This window comes from Magallana gigas, chromosome 10 (genome assembly GCF_963853765.1).
Source record: "Magallana gigas chromosome 10, xbMagGiga1.1, whole genome shotgun sequence".
NCBI classification, from domain to species: Eukaryota; Metazoa; Mollusca; class Bivalvia; order Ostreida; family Ostreidae; genus Magallana; species Magallana gigas.
In genome coordinates, this window is record NC_088862.1 from 6655072 (window position 1) to 6671588 (window position 16517).

General features: G+C 31.3%; 1 long non-coding RNA gene and 1 pseudogene across 1 annotated transcript in view; one reads left to right on the forward strand and one right to left on the reverse strand.

The window, feature by feature from the left end:
- The window catches only part of LOC136272253 (autophagy-related protein 9A-like), a 161812-nt pseudogene that overhangs the window by 44994 nt on the left and 100301 nt on the right, over window positions 1-16517 (forward strand).
- The window catches only part of LOC136272047 (uncharacterized), a 35788-nt gene continuing 21055 nt past the window's right edge, over window positions 1785-16517 (reverse strand). Inside the window, exons 2-6 of the long non-coding RNA XR_010709927.1 lie at window positions 9637-9772; window positions 7408-7597; window positions 7099-7209; window positions 5961-6018; window positions 1785-1915 (exon numbers count right to left, since the gene is read on the reverse strand). This is a non-coding gene — a long non-coding RNA (uncharacterized lncRNA). The remainder of the gene's footprint in view (window positions 1916-5960; window positions 6019-7098; window positions 7210-7407; window positions 7598-9636; window positions 9773-16517) is intronic.

Here is a 16517-nt window from a genome sequence, read left to right on the forward strand (position 1 = left end):
TTGGAAAAATGTTATTAAAATCTTTTTCAGAAAATATGTAATGTAAACAATGAATTATTCAAGCATGTTCAAATAAAATGAAAGCTTTTGCAACTTTTTACCATGAGAAATAGGAGATAATTACTTGTACTAGAGGAATATATTTAAAAATGCATATTCCTATTGACTTCAATGTTACATGTGACTTCATCATATGATGAATGTTAAAATTTATTTTTTTTGAATTTCAAAGGTAAATCTTAATTATTTGATAAACCTAATCGCATTAGGATTGTCGTGATCAAACTTTCAATCAATTAGATATGAAATACACTGTATGATAGTTATGGATGGACTACCTTAAGAACTTCTTCAGCAATAGTCGTTATATAATGACAATAATGCTCATAGGCATAATTTTTCAGTTTTATAATTCTGAAATTTGACCATGGCCCAATATTTTCGTTTTGTCTCAATTAATTTCTTATTTTCACTGCCTCTCCAAACTATCGTAAAATGGTTGGGCTGATTCTCTGAACGTATTCTGCCCAATTATCATCATTCAATTATACTGGGCAGTTATGGGGCCTTCTAAAGGAACACAGTTAGACTTTACCTGTGTTACCTTGAATGAAAAAAAACTAACAGTTTGTCATTTTGTTAAATTTTGAATGTCTTTATAATTAGAATTGTTGCATAAATAAAAAGAAAGCATAGAATCAATTTTAATATATTTTTTTAATTTGTTAGCACTACATATAATTTAAAACTCTGATTTTAATATAAACCTTAAGATATAATGTTTTATTTTTATTTTGTTAAGTTGTAAATTTAAAAATGAAAAAAAAATATTTAATTTTTTTTTTTAAATAATATTTAATGATTATTTTATTTCACTGAAACATTTAGGTTATCCAAAAAATATGGTATTTTTAATATAATGTCAGGTACATGCAGCCATTAACACTATTTATTGCATCTTTTTATTTTTAAATTAAAAAATAAGACAATGTCGTCTACCTGTGACCCAAAGTATATACTGGTAAAGTCTATCTGTTTCCCGGTAAATCTAACTGTGTCTCCTTAGAGAGCCGCATAATTGCCTTGACCAATTATTATTTTTAATTGAGGATTAGGCGTTCGGAGAACACACCAATGGTTGGTGTTGATTATAGATTAGGTATCGGTATGGGCAATCATCAAACAATTATAACTTTGCAGGACAGGTGTCGCCTGAATAAACAACCCGTGACACGGGTCCCGCATCGAACGCCTGGAGCCATTTAAATGACCAAGTAGGTGTTAATTAGGTATAGCGCTTGGAGATACACAGCGACTTTGAAGTATCGAGTTTAAGAAACTAAAGATTATGAACAACGGGACTGAATTTTGACTTCGAGTGATCAAGGGTTTCAAGAGATCAAGAGTTCGAGAAATCAAGATTGAATTTGCTTAGTTATATTGGGAAAAAATCGGGACCCTAGACTCACTTCGAGCGATCAAGAACTTCGAGAAAAAGTTCGAGCCATTGAGAGTTACCTGTATGATAGTTATGGATGGACTACCTTAAATGACATATTGCACCTGTGTTTAAATTCGATGCTAAAACAATACCTATAGTAAAATCGATTCTGCAATATCACAGGTTAAATAACCAAAAAATTGAAGTGCGATATACTTTCATTTCTATTTTGTTTGGCCCTTTGGCTAATATTGGTGTCTCGGACTCATAATAGCTATATGTAATATCGAAAAGGCCAATATGTATTATTCTCTATACATTTAAAAATAAGACTCACTTCTTTTATTACGGTAGAAGTACAGCATGCAGAGTGAAATACACACAATAACCACGATTCCTATTACAATCACGACCAAGAGCCAGTCATCCTTGTTATTTTCTGTTGTTTTAGGACGGTGAGTAGTGTTTGGAGAGCTGTAAATATTTAAAATCATTACAGATAAGTATTACTATCATTTTTTTTAAAATTAAATTAACAATAGATAGATGATTTTATGTCAATTTTCATTTATAATAATAATAATAATAATGTTGAAGTAGTTCAAATATTTGAATTTTTTCAGATTTACTCTCTCTCTTCTTCCCTTCAAAACTGATCTAGCATTTTTAAAAAAAAAGGAGGGGGGGGGGGGGGTCTACAGGTCTTGACGGTTACTTGAGTACCGTAGCCTTTAGATTGACAAAGAAGTGATAGTTTGTATACACTTTATCGTAAAATATGTAGTTATCATTGCTGATAAGCACAGAACTATTGTGTAGACCTGTGCTTAAAAATATTTCATTAGTAGCAGATCTAAGCATAATTTTCTTCATGTTTAGTAGGTTTTTTATCTTTATCTACCTAACGCTTCAAATTATTGTTTATGTGCATGCATTACTGCATTTTCACCCACCCCCCGAAAAAAAAATTAATATCTTATCACATTTTACCCTGGAAAAAAACATCAACTATTTTTAAAAATATATGAACTAATTAACTTAGTTCATATTGGAAGAAAAATTAGTTAATGACATTTTCCCAAAGTTCATTTAGCGAATCGGGGTACACAAGATCTAAAAGTGGAAAAAAAAGTGTTGACCCCTGTATTTGATTAAGTTGTTTATTTTATTTTGCTTTCCTAGTGCAACAGACAAAACTTTTAAATTCTAAAGAAAATAATAAGCCAGTTAACCATATAATAACAAAACTGTTATGAGATATTTCAAATTTTATGATAAATTTGATTTTTTATTTTCTTTTTTGATATTCTTTCAACTCAAAATATCGTTATGTCCGTTTACCAATGAAAAATAAGCCTGATAATGTGTTTTTCCGCGCAATTCTTGATTTAAAAATATGCATAAATGCTGGAAAAATATATCAAAAATTAACTTTTTTTAAAAACGGAAAATTAATGCAGATGTGCAATGAAAAATGGGGTATACCTCTTGTAGAGATTTTGGTAAAAATAACTTAAGTAGTTAAGATATGATTTTTTTTATATTATATAGCATTTTTTTTTTTTTTTTTTTTTTTGGTTTTTTTTTTTTAATAATGATTTTATTTGAAATTACATACAAATTGCTTGAGGTAATACCTCCGCAGAGGCCCTCTTTGTATACCTTACCTGGGGTGTCAGGGGCCCCCTGGATCGGTAACTATGTAGCAAAAAAAAAAAATTATTCCATTTACTAAGGTATAGATTATTTGGCAACAAATTGTGCAATAATTTAAAATCAAATTCAGCAATGCTTTTATCATTAATTTTTACAATTTTTTCATCATATATTTTTCGCCAACACAATGAGTTTATGTCGCTAAATTCATTTTTCCATTTACTCTCCATGATAGGTTTTTTGGATTTGTCATCAAGTAGTATTTTATAGAAGAAGCCAGATTTCGTTTTACCGATATCTTTTTTTTCTCCTTGTAATTTAAAATGAAATTCATTTTTGATATTTATATATCTCCTCCTGCTTGTATCATTGTGTATTTTAGAGTGAAAAACGTTTTTTAGTGTTAGATATTCACAAAGATAATTTCTTTTCGATAATACCTCTTTGTAGAATTGTGGAAGTCCTTTCAGACTATTAAAATCAGAAGTGTTTGTTACATTTGATTCTAGAATATATTCGATTTTCATCTTATGATTTGCTAAACATGCATTTAAAAATTTACTTAAATTACTCTTATTTTGTGTAAGTTTTGAAATCCAAGCTGCTTTAGTAGCTTTAATTTTGATTTCTGGGTCAATTATTCCTATACCCCCCTCTTTTATCTCGCGAATTAATGTGTGCCTTTTGATGCGTTCACGATTGCCCCATAAAAATGAAAAAATTAGTTTATTTAATTTTTTAAAGTAATCATTTCCCGGATTTTCTAAAACCGTTGCAGTGAAAATGATTTTTGATAGAATAATGGAGTTTACAATTTGACATTTACCGAAGATAGTAAGCTTTCGACATCTCCACGAATCCAGTATCTTTTCAAATTCCTTTAATTTACATATCCAATTTTTTTCGTTACATATATTTTTATTTAGTCCAACATATATACCTAAGCATTTTAAAGTATCTTTATTTATTTTTACTTGATATACGTGTGTTTGGTGATCTAATCTTTCTCTAAGAGGTCCTAAAATGATGCATTCCGTTTTAGTCATATTTAAATTTGTGCCCGACATTTTGCCAAATTTTTTTAAAATGTTTAGCGCATTTTCCAATGATAATTGATCTTCCAATGTAAATGTACTATCATCAGCATGTTGTATACATTTAATTTCTTTTTCTAACGAACTAATTTTGAACCCTTTTATATCTCCACAATTCTGTATTTTTTGATTCAATATTTCCATTACGAATAAAAATAATAAGGCTGATACTGGACAACCCTGTCTTATTCCACGTTCCATTCTACATTTCCGTGACAGCCAGCCATTATTTTTTACATAAAAACATGGGTTTTTATAAAGTATTTGTATCCATTTTATAAAGTTCGGCCCGAAATTGAATTTTTGTAGTGTTTTAAATAGGAAGTTCCATTCAACCGAATCGAAGGCTTTTTGAAAATCAGCGAAAAGTAATATACCATCTTTGTTATTATTTTCACAGTACTCTAGAATATCTAATATAAGTCTTGAATTATTACCTATAAATCTACCTTTGATATACCCTGTTTGATTTTCATTTATTATATTATCCATTACTTTTTGTAGTCTTTTAGCAAAGACACAAGCTATGATCTTGTAATCTATATTAGTTAAACTGATCGGTCTGTAGTTTTCTATTTTTTCTAGAGAACCTTTTTTATATATAAGTGATAAAATTGAGCATTTTTGTGTTGAGGAAAGTTCACATTCTTCGTAAGAATGTTTCAGAGCATTGTAAAAATATGTTTTTAAGTGTTTCCAAAACATTTTATAAAATTCTACTGGAATACCGTCATTGCCTGGAGATATATTTTGTTTCATATTGTATGTTAAACTAGCATTTCAAGAGTAAATGAATTTTTTGGATGTTTTGAAAGAAAATCATTTGTAAAAAAAAAAAAAAAAAAAGGGGGAGAATCGGAGGAATTTTGGATTATGTCTATTAAAGCTCCAGAGGCGGCTACAAATTGTAAACTTATGGTAAAAAGAGACCTTCAGGCCTTTAATAGTCAATTATTATTACATTTACAGTTTCATTTATAATGCACACAAAATTTATACTGTATATTTGTACAAGCATACATAGCACAGGAAATTGAAGTAAATTTTCTAAGATAGAACACATATTAAATTCAGTATGGCCATGTAAAATTGTAAAGGACGAAAAACGACAAAAGGTTAACTAGGAAAAACATTCTTCTTACTATAAATTTGCCCCCCCCCCCCCCCCACACACACACCGCAAAATAAAAAGCCCCAAGCCCCAACCCATAGGCAGTGAATTTTACAATTTCGAAAGAGAACATTATAGAAAAATTAACAATGCAATATCTTTATCTCCCAACACTAAAAATACAGAGGTAAAATACTGTAAAATAAAATAACTTTCACAATATATGTATTACCATACTGGACCTCCCCAAGGGTACTGAACCCCTGACCCGGGGATCATTAATTTCACAATTTAGGTAGAGGACTTCATGAATACCATAACCATGCATTCAGTTTGTCTCCTCCTGCTGTGGATGTGGAAATGCAATTTTCTTTGATTGAATATTTTTTCATGTCGGATGGTATGGACATATATGTCAAAACTTCTCTTCTTCTTTAGACACTTTAAACCAAACATTGTAACAATTGAACTTGTGGTTTTGAAAAAGAGGTTAAGAATGTAAAATCTTAAAAGACGACGCACGACGGACGACTCATAACGACGCACAAAGACCGATTGCAATAGCTTACATGAATGACTTATGTGATCTAAAAGTCTTATGACTTTGAGACATACATTACTACACTTTATCAATCTCTCTCTAACAAATGTACACTACCTTTTACAAGATTCTTCGGCCAGGAAACAACCGTTCCCGATAGATATGCAAGCTGGGTCTGTAAAACACAAATTAATTTTCATACTTTTATTAGTTTAGTTATGGCAGTTACATATGTTGAAAAGAATATATATATATATATATATATATATATATATATATATATATATATATATATATATATATATATATATATATATATATATATATATATATATATACAGTCGGTTCAAGCATATCTTTTACAACATACACCATAGCATAGCATAGCATTGAAATCTCATAGCATAGCATTGAAATCTCATAGCATAGCATTGGAATCTCATACCATAGCATACAATCTCATAGAATCGCATTCGTCATACCATACCATAGCATACCATAGCATAGCATACAACATTCTTTTAACTCGATTTTAAATGTTTTTATTTGAAAAAATAAATGTTTACATAATAGATTTGTGGTAAACTTTGGCTTCTTCTTATTTTACTTCGAAATGTGTGGAACTCTGCTGTGTATGGAGGCGTTTTTGTTCAAATCTCATAGCATACCATAGTATAGCATAGCATACCATATCATTAAGCCCTTCATTTCAATTTCTCATATCATAGCATACAAATCTCATAGCATATCATACAAATCTCATAGCATAACATACAAATCTCATAGCATAGCATAGCATCAATTTGTAAAAGATATGCATGAAATGACTGTATATATATATATATAAATATATATATATATATATATATATATATATATATATATATATATATATATATATATATATATATATATATATATATACTGATTCTAGTCATGTATGATGGTGTTGGTACAAAATGTGAAGCAAAGAAATCTTAATGCAGTCATTAGATGATTTTTTAATGTAATATTTTGAGCTTGATACGTTTTTTTGAATTAAGCAAGAAGTAAAGACAATCTCAAAGCTGATAATGATGAGTCAATCAAGTTTAAAAAAAATATTTATCATACATTTATCCTACATGCAACCCCAAGTCACGTATAGATTTTTTAAAATAAATTTTATCATTTATATAATTTTTCTTCTTTGTTTATATTTCAGATGATTTAGAGGGATGTATATGTACCATGCATGACTTACACCACCACCTACATTCAAATATTCTTCTGCTTTGATAAGAGGTATTGTGGCATCCATGTATGAAGTGACGGCAATTGAATGAATCAACGTATGAACCCTTTTTTTCCAGGTATAAACAGATACCTAAAATCAAAGTATACCCAAATGTATTGACTCTCTTTATCAATACATTAAGTTGTCATAATGTTTGTGGTATATTACCGCCTAAAAATTAATAAATTTATAGAGAAAATGTGCTAGTATATCTAAATATCTTTTTTGCATAAATAATATACTGACTTGTCTACGGTTTAAAAATATTTTGCATATGATACCATGTACCTTCTTCAATCCATATCCAAGGTTCTATATAACAGAACTCTAACAGTTCCGTGAGCTTTTCGTTCGGTAAACACGTGTAGCCATTAGTCCTGTTACAGTTTAGAGCTGACGATCTCTTGTTCCACTCCGATTCATTTCTTGGACAAAATGGTGTTGAGTATACTGGGAACTTATAACCATCAAGCTTTTTCTGAAATATGAAAAGTTAATTTTTTTTATTCATCTAGTATTTATAAGAAAAATTTATTTTATTAATAAAACAAAAAAATATGTCAAAAAGTATATTATATTTCATATCCACAGATTTCTGTAAACAGGCCGGTCAGCAGCGGATGCTTACTCCATGGCATCTGATCCTACCTCTAATTTTGTAAAGGGGCGTGTTTGCCCGGGTCCTGTTTTGTATTTTTCCTCTGGACATTTGATTAAGAATACTGTTCGTATTGACACATTCCATTTTCATTTTGATATGTTTTGAAGTAACAGCTACAGATATAGCTGAAAATTCTATGAATGAATTTTTTTTTTTCAATCGTCTTAACTTCCAGTATTTTCATTTTACCGTTACTTGAAGTAGGTTACCGATCTTGTTAAGCGAATCGCGGTAAAAAATATTGAAAATATTTAATGAAAATTGGCAAGTCCTGCAGAGAAAGACCAAAGGTTTTTATTGCATATAATCGTTAAAATTGCTGATAAATTTAAACCCTGCGTTAAGCGTGCTTTTGTGACTTTTTCTTATTCTCCAGGAAGTAAAGATGGAGGCATACTTCTTTTGTCCAATCCAGTATTCTGTCATTCTGTCCGGAGCTTTACAAGTTACCTTCCTTATTTTTAAAGACTGTTGTCTGAGATTTTATTCTTGTTGGAGTTATAAAAAAAATCTATGAGCTAAGTATGAGCGTTAGCCCTTTTCGTGAGAAAAAGCAATATTACTCAAATGTTATCGGCCAGGAGCAAAAACTTCTAGTGACCCATATTTGGGGTATCCTAGTAATATTAGTAGACACATTGAATGATACTAAGGTAAATATTATCTCCAATTTGAGACAAATGGTAATACGAGTTAAGATCAATTGCATATAATCTTGCAATATCATGATCTTTTAAATTGTTTAAATATCAAACATGCTTAATGGTACGTAGCATCAGGAAAGCGACGTGGGGAAGGTGTTTACTTTGTACGCAACAGGCATCGTTCCTTAATTTACATCTTTACAAACGATGCTTTTTATCTTTTGAATGATGTAACAAGTAAAATGTGGACTCTTTCCAGGTCGTATTTTAGTCGTATATATATAGAAAAATTATTTACAAATCTGTAGTTCAGATCACCAATGTATTGGAGAAGGTTATAAGTTCATAAAAGGCAATGTGTTTCTTTCTTTGGTAAAAAGAAAACTATTGCAATAGCATTACATAAATGGAAGTAAAAGCAGATACATTAATAGGAAATTTTTGTGGCATGTCTTTTCTGAGTACAAGGGAAACTACCAATTCAATTCTGCAATAGAGCTTCCGAATGCAAAAGTTGTTATTAATGAATTGTGAAACTTAGACTGAAAAAAAGATTTGTTTTACAGATACAAGACAGTGACAAATCTAAGACGAAATGGCTACCCTCGGGAACACTTGCGTCTCTAAATCACATCTTGATTTTAATGATTGGAACTCCTTGATAACACAGTATTAAATTTTTAGCATAAAAAACTCTGCCAATTACGTATGACATTTCAACCTCTACGATTAACAATATGATATAAAATTACAGACAGCATATTCCCAGTGTTCATCAGACCGTGGTAGACGGGTCGTGATTTTGTAAAATAGCTGCACACTGGCAAATAGAAGTATCAAATTATATTCCTTGCATTTTTTGCCGAAAAAAAAAACAAATAAAAAAAATGATAAATTATAGAATACTTTGGTATCTTTAGACTGAAACTGAATTTAAAAAAACAGATCGATTGTCTGAACATTGTAAAATTTTCTGACTATGATAAATTATCACGTGGGTATCTAAGAACAAATTCCCAGTTTCCTTACTAAATACTTTATATGTAAATGATGACAATAAATTCAGGCGCAATTTGAATACAATTCTAAATCCAATCATGCCATGGGTAATTAGTTAAAATTTAAAAAGGTCATATGGTACTTCATGTTATTGTGTTATGTTTTCATTGAACATTATTCATGCATAAAAGCAAATACATGTAATGTACTTACACATTCGTTTAATACGAAAATAATTGACAAAAATATTCCCCAAATCACAAGACGCACTATAGTAGGTAGACGCATTTCGCCTCCGCTAATGGTGTGCATGAGGACACTTCTTAAATGATTTAAAACTGCACTCGATCTGAAATTAAAATCACATTTTAAAAATGTTTGACTGTTTGAATGTTTCTCTGAAGCAACAAATCGGCTGTTTTTTTACATTGAAAATATTTACAACAATAAAACTATCTAAATTAGGTACCAATATCAAGGTATCAATTCAATAAATAATACACGTACTTACATAAAAAAGCATGCATCAATATTTGTGATGGAATTAAACAATGGATTCAACAGAATGGGTATTATTATACCAACGATCCCAAGGTCCCTGTACCAGGCATTAAGAAAGAAACCAGTGATTTAAAACAGCATTCAGAATAGTGATATTATTCAACAATGCAATACCAAGAATCGTTTGATAGGACGTCCTTGGCATTTTGATGTTCAGGGTTTGAAAACAGAATTCCGTGATCAAAGTTGCTTGGTTTTATTTCATTTCAGCTATCAAGGTATCACATAATTGTCCATACAAACGAACATTTAAAACAGTTTTAAACTTTCTCTTCTTCATACAAGCAAAATCGGTCTCTTTCCAAAGATAGAAATATTCGGTGTAAATGAAAAATTAACTCGGGTTTAATTACACAAAAAGCAAAAGCCATTCGTCATGAGTGTGAGGATAAAGAAAGGAAACTAAAGGGTGTGGTTTTGTTTCGTACCCTGATCGCTTCGGTTTACTCTACTGGCACTGTACCAGTTATCGGCTAAAATTTAACGTTTTCTTTTCGTAATTCCTTATTTCTTGATATTTTTGGATAAAACTTGACATACTTTAAAACGTGAACTCCTTATTTATCAATCTGTTAGTTTATATCATTATTTAGAACCCAAAACATCTTGTTTTGTGCTTTTAAGCACGCCCCGAATTTGCCGAGATTTTACGTTTTACTGTACCAGTTATCGGCTTCGTGATAATAACATAGTAAAAATCCGTGTTCATGTTGATTTTATACTCTGCTAAATGTAGTTTGAATTATGCCCCTTTGCTAGGTCAGACTAAAGTATTCGGGATCATGATACATTATAAACAAAACTCATAAAATAATTCGTTTATTATCATACGGTAATACACCAAATCGTATACTATTCAATACACAATTGTGCAATCAGGCGTTCAATTGCGCTACGAATTTCTCGGAAATTCGTGAATTCCTTTTGTTTATACATGATAAATGTATTGATATTATATGTCAAATCAAAGAAGGGATATAATAACGTATCACAAGGAGGTAATATTCTATTTTTAACTTATTACGTCACTTCCCCCACTGCTGAAAGTGCAAAGATGTAAAATCAGCGGTAAACAATGATTGTTTAAGCTCATGTATAAAACATATTCAAGAAAGTTTTCAAGCAAACTTACTTTTCTTTAATCGAAAAAGACGACTGAATTAAAAAATCTTGGATTGTCGCGTGCTATAAACCCGAACTCTCAGTTTAGCCGATAACTGGTCTTAGCCGATAACTGGTACAGTACCAGTACGGCATAGTTAACATCAAACATTAGCATTGAACATATAATCTTAAGAAAGAAAAAAACCTCAAAGGTTTATCTCAGATCTTCCATACATATTTGAAAGGTAATTTACCTTAATTTATGCAACTGCCTAAGTCGTAATATAATCACACCGCCTTTATAAGGAGCTATATGCCGCATTACCCTTTAGGTTAAGTCTGTTTTGTATACGGACGTCACTTGTTGAGTGGTTATCAGACCGTGCTGTTGTAAAGTAGGCGCAATACGCCAAATATAAAGATTACATTTCATTACACGCACCTGTTTATTTCACAAAGCAATACTGTTTCTTGCTTCATACAAATAGATATGAGAGTATAGTCACAATAAATGTAAAACATTTCATCAATTTTCACATTATCAAACTGAAAAGAAATAGTCATATTGCTTTAAAACCATGCAACAGTTAATCTTAGTTATTGTGTTGAATATCTTACCCTCCCACGATTTATAACATTTAAGATATCAATACAACTATTTATAAACATGCTTATAAACTTAGTTAATTATTGATAATGACTCAATCTGTCTATTTAGTCTGGAATAATGCCATATCAAGAACACATTTTAATACACATCAAATGTGCCCTGATATCTATAATTTGCACCCTGATTTTAGTAGCGATCATAATGTAAGCATCTGCATTTGCTTTTACCCGAATTTCATCATACATATGGCGAAGGATTGACGCTTTGAATACGGGCAAAATAATTTTCAAATCAATGAAAAAAGAAAAAAAAAATTAAAAAGGACTATAAGAGAAGACAACAACAAACAACTCAGAAACAAAGAAATATATCACCAATACCCCCTGCAGCCCAAATATATTACCAACTGGTGGATGATTACCAGTAATCAATGTCAATTAACAACAACTGCTTTTGTCATTTTTACACTATTTTATTATCAGCAATAACTCATTTGTTTTTACGTGCAAGACAATTACGTGTTTACATTGCCACACACACACATATATTATATATATATATATATATATATATATATATATATATATATATATATATATATATATATATATAGGTACTTGACATGGTTTGCGGGTCATGATCCATAAACATGGGTTGTGGGACCCTGCATTTGTGGTAGGCTTATTACAAAAGGAAACGCATTTTTAGGAATAGTTTTTGATGAAGAAGCCAAATATAAGATGAATATAAAGATTACTCATATTTGGTTTCAAAGTTATAGATAACGTTGTGGGTCACCACATTGTGGGTATACATACCCACAGTGATATATAGTAGATAATATATATAACATACTTGTGGGTAGGAACCCACAAACCATGTCATGGCAATATATATATAGATTCTTTATGGGATATATCCCACAAACCATGTATGGGTGCTAAAACAATGATATATAGCATACAGCTGAATATGATTTGTATAGGAGCACAAAATACAAAATATCATTTTATCAGACTTATATATATATAGGCTTTTTTTAACCCTTTCGCTGCCACGTTATTACGCTTCAGTGCCAAGCATGACGTTATCAAATTCATGTTTTGACGTAACAATCTGACACAACGCGCCGTACCATTTTTTAGCGTTGCGGGATGCAGTTTTGTGTTTAATCAATAATTTCTAATGTTATTATCGAAAACAATGGCTTTTTATCTTTTTCTCTGTCATTTCAAATAAGACGTTACGCCATTCTTTTTTTTTCTTTCTTTTTAAGCGTCGCCAAATGAAAAAGAAATGTAAAGAAAACCACGTCTTTCAAAAAATATGAATTACTTCATTAATGATGCATGTTCCCAATCTTAAACAAATACGTGCAGTTTTTTAAAATAATCACGTTCTTATCCTGTCAATCTTAATTATAATCCACGCATACATGTGAATTTTTTATCATTGAAATTACATGTAGTTCTATAAGATATAATGCATATATTTCTTATTTCTTTGTTTGCACATATATGAGACATAAATTTCACGATAAAAAAGCTATCTTATTCCTGAGAGAGAGAGAGAGAGAGAGAGAGAGAGAGAGAGAGAGAGAGAGAGAGAGAGAGAGTTTAAGTAGGTTGACTTAAAAAAATCATAAATTATCGGATTTCTTTTTTGATAACCTAATGACATGCAATGCAAACTTAATCATGTTTTTCACACCAGAAATTCCCTCAAATTGTGAAAAATGGAACTGATGGGGCGGGATTATCACGAAAGTATATGGTCTAAATAGCAATAACTAAGTTTTTCCCACGAATAATTTGGACATTTATTTTTAAAACATCTTCATTCGGCCTCGCACCGTATGGGATTTACTGACCATGTACAAACCATATTAGATTAACATTAAACAATATGTGTAATTAAGCAAAGCACCAAATGTTTTAAAGCGATTTTATATAACCAACTTACATTGTTTTAGAGCCTGTATGCATCATTAATACGATATTTTTGTAACAATCATTGTCATTAATAGCGGATAATTTTCAAAAACTAATTAATTAGTATAACGCAAATATGTTAGTGGTCAAGAGGCAGGTATTGCTGGCTGCAGCTGTAAAGGTTTATCATGATGCAGTTTAAGAAATTCGCAAAAGGAATTGGTTTTTACTGTGTGTTAGATATGCAGACAGACAGACAAAGAATGACAGTGCTAGATTGGTAAGCAATTCCTTGTTCGTTTTAATAATCATTTCTATGAAATCGCGCAAGCATAAACGTCCATCCAAGTTTATGCTCGTAAAGTCATTTGGGGGAAATTTCGAATCACCCCGCGTTCCGTGTTTTAGAAAGTGTGGTGTATCGCACTGCAATGTACAAAACACGAACAAATGAAACTCTCCAACAGTCACCACCTGCAATGTAATTTACATAGGCGTCGGAATCGGAGGGGGGAGGGCTAAGGGGGGCTTAGCACCCACCCCACCATTTTTGCAAAGTTAGACCTAACCATTAGGCACATAGCATCATAGAAGGTTAGCCTCCCCCCCCCCCCCCCACTCTTTCTCGCAGGAAACATATTTGTTCCTAAATTTACCTCGAAATGATTAAATTATTGAGAAGTTTAAGTCATAGGCATACTATTTCCCCCCCCCCCACCCCCCTCCGGATTAGGAATTTCATGATGTGGGAATTTTTTTTATTTTGGTAGGTAAGATTTTTTTTTGAAGTATAGGTATAGGTACTACCCCCCCCCCCCCCCCCCCACGGGTATTTTGGGAATTAGTTTTTTATCATTTTTTTTTGCTTGTCAATATTTTTTAGGATTAGTCTAGCCCCCCCCCCCCCCCCCCACTCACTTTCAAATTGCTTCCAACGCCATGCAGTGATTTATATATAGAGAGTTTAAAGAAGAAATGACATACATTAATAAATTATTTTGTTATTAAAATATTCTCGGTAACCTCAGTAAAGAGAATTTATGTGATGAAAACGCTGCTCAATATTCATTTATCATTACACTGTATGCTATTGCTTTATTCAGCGAGAAAATTGATATATTGTATGTTTGTTACAGCATGCGCGGATCCAGAAAACATTTCCAGGGGGTGTCCGAGGGATAATTTTGTTTTCCAATGTTGGAGAGGGGTTTTGAGGCCTATTTCGGGAATTTTGCTATATAATCTTTTTAATTTGATTTCCCAAGAGGTGGAAGGAATAGTCCATGCACCCCCTTCTAGGTCCGCACATGAACGAGTATGATCTTTCTGTTGGACCAAAACAACGAACTGTATTAAACATGCGTATTTACACATATTTTACAATCAAGTTGAACAAAAACTGTTATTCAAAATACCCCAAATGACTTTAATGATTTCGTAAATAGAATAATATATAGGCTTATCGTGAAATTTTTAAAGCTGCTATGTTCGATTTTATACGATGGCTATGCTAAGTATGAGTATCATAATAGACATTGCAGTAGTTTTCCAGGTACATTAAGCCATATTTTATTGAAAAAGTGATGTACACAATTTATTTACAAAAACAAACGACATAAATTGTATTGATTTCTTTCGTCTCATAATAAAATTCGCTGCTGAGGTTAAGGCGGGTATGGTTGTATTACGACTTTGAAAAAAATTCAAATCAAAAATAAACGTCGGTACATTTTATTCACTAATATTTGGGGAAGTGTTTTGTATACATCTACAATCGATACATCACATGCGGGTTGAATAAACCCAATCATTCGGGAACAAAACCAAGCGGTTCCCGTTTCTAAACATTCCCAAGATGGAGTTGGTTTGTTTTGTTTTTTGTTTTCTCATACAGAAATTTTTTATGTACCGGTTCTTTAAATAATGCAAACTTTGAAAGGAGACGGATTTTGTTTGTGTAAATAGGCATTTGTCTAATAAATTTGGTCTGTATAGAAAAATATTTGATACTCCCATAGCCAAAAAAAATCGGACTATGTAGCTTTAAATTATCTGTATGTTTTAAAATCTTCCTTTTCTCGGACAGGTGAACACTATCTTAATTTTTACATTTTATTCCATACAAAGTAAAAACTTTTACCACATCATACGTGTAAAATTGACAATCACGATCGTCAGTTGTAAACGTTTGAACTCTCGGAAAAAGATGTATAATTTTGTTCTTAATGTTCTCTAATATCTTAGCTTATTTATCGATACAACTACGATTGTGATTTATATTATAGTTCTAATATTCAAAGAATAAAAAACAATATAGACCTAAGAAAGTTAACGATTACACATAGTTCATCATCATACGATGAAATATAACAGTTATGAAATGCAAAACATTTACGATTCTATATCTCGATTAGATCTAAGAAGTTGTTTTTTTACCAACTTGTGGTCTTACAGTTTGTTTTAGTGATTAAATCCGCTTGACCAACTGAGTTGTCTAAAATATAATAATGATAAAATTTTGTGATTAAATATTTTCATGAAGTATATTACAGTCCTAGAAATCTTTCCTTCTTTTACCGCTATATTTGCACCTTTACACAGAGTAGATGCTCTTTATGACCATAAAACAGGTAATGAAAGTCCGTGCGGTCAGAACCATCCATGTGAAAATTAAATGTCTATGATATGCAGTATCCAATTTTAGAGACACGGTTGAAATTTAGTTTCAAGAAAGAATGTCTCTGTTTGAAATGCTCTGAAGAAGGAGACAGAAGATACGAAAAGGGTATCAATAGGACTTGAAGCGCGTACGCAGGGGGGATGGGGGGGGGGGGGGGCACTAAAGTCTTAATCTCGAACACGGTCGAAGCATCACCATTATCTCCAAA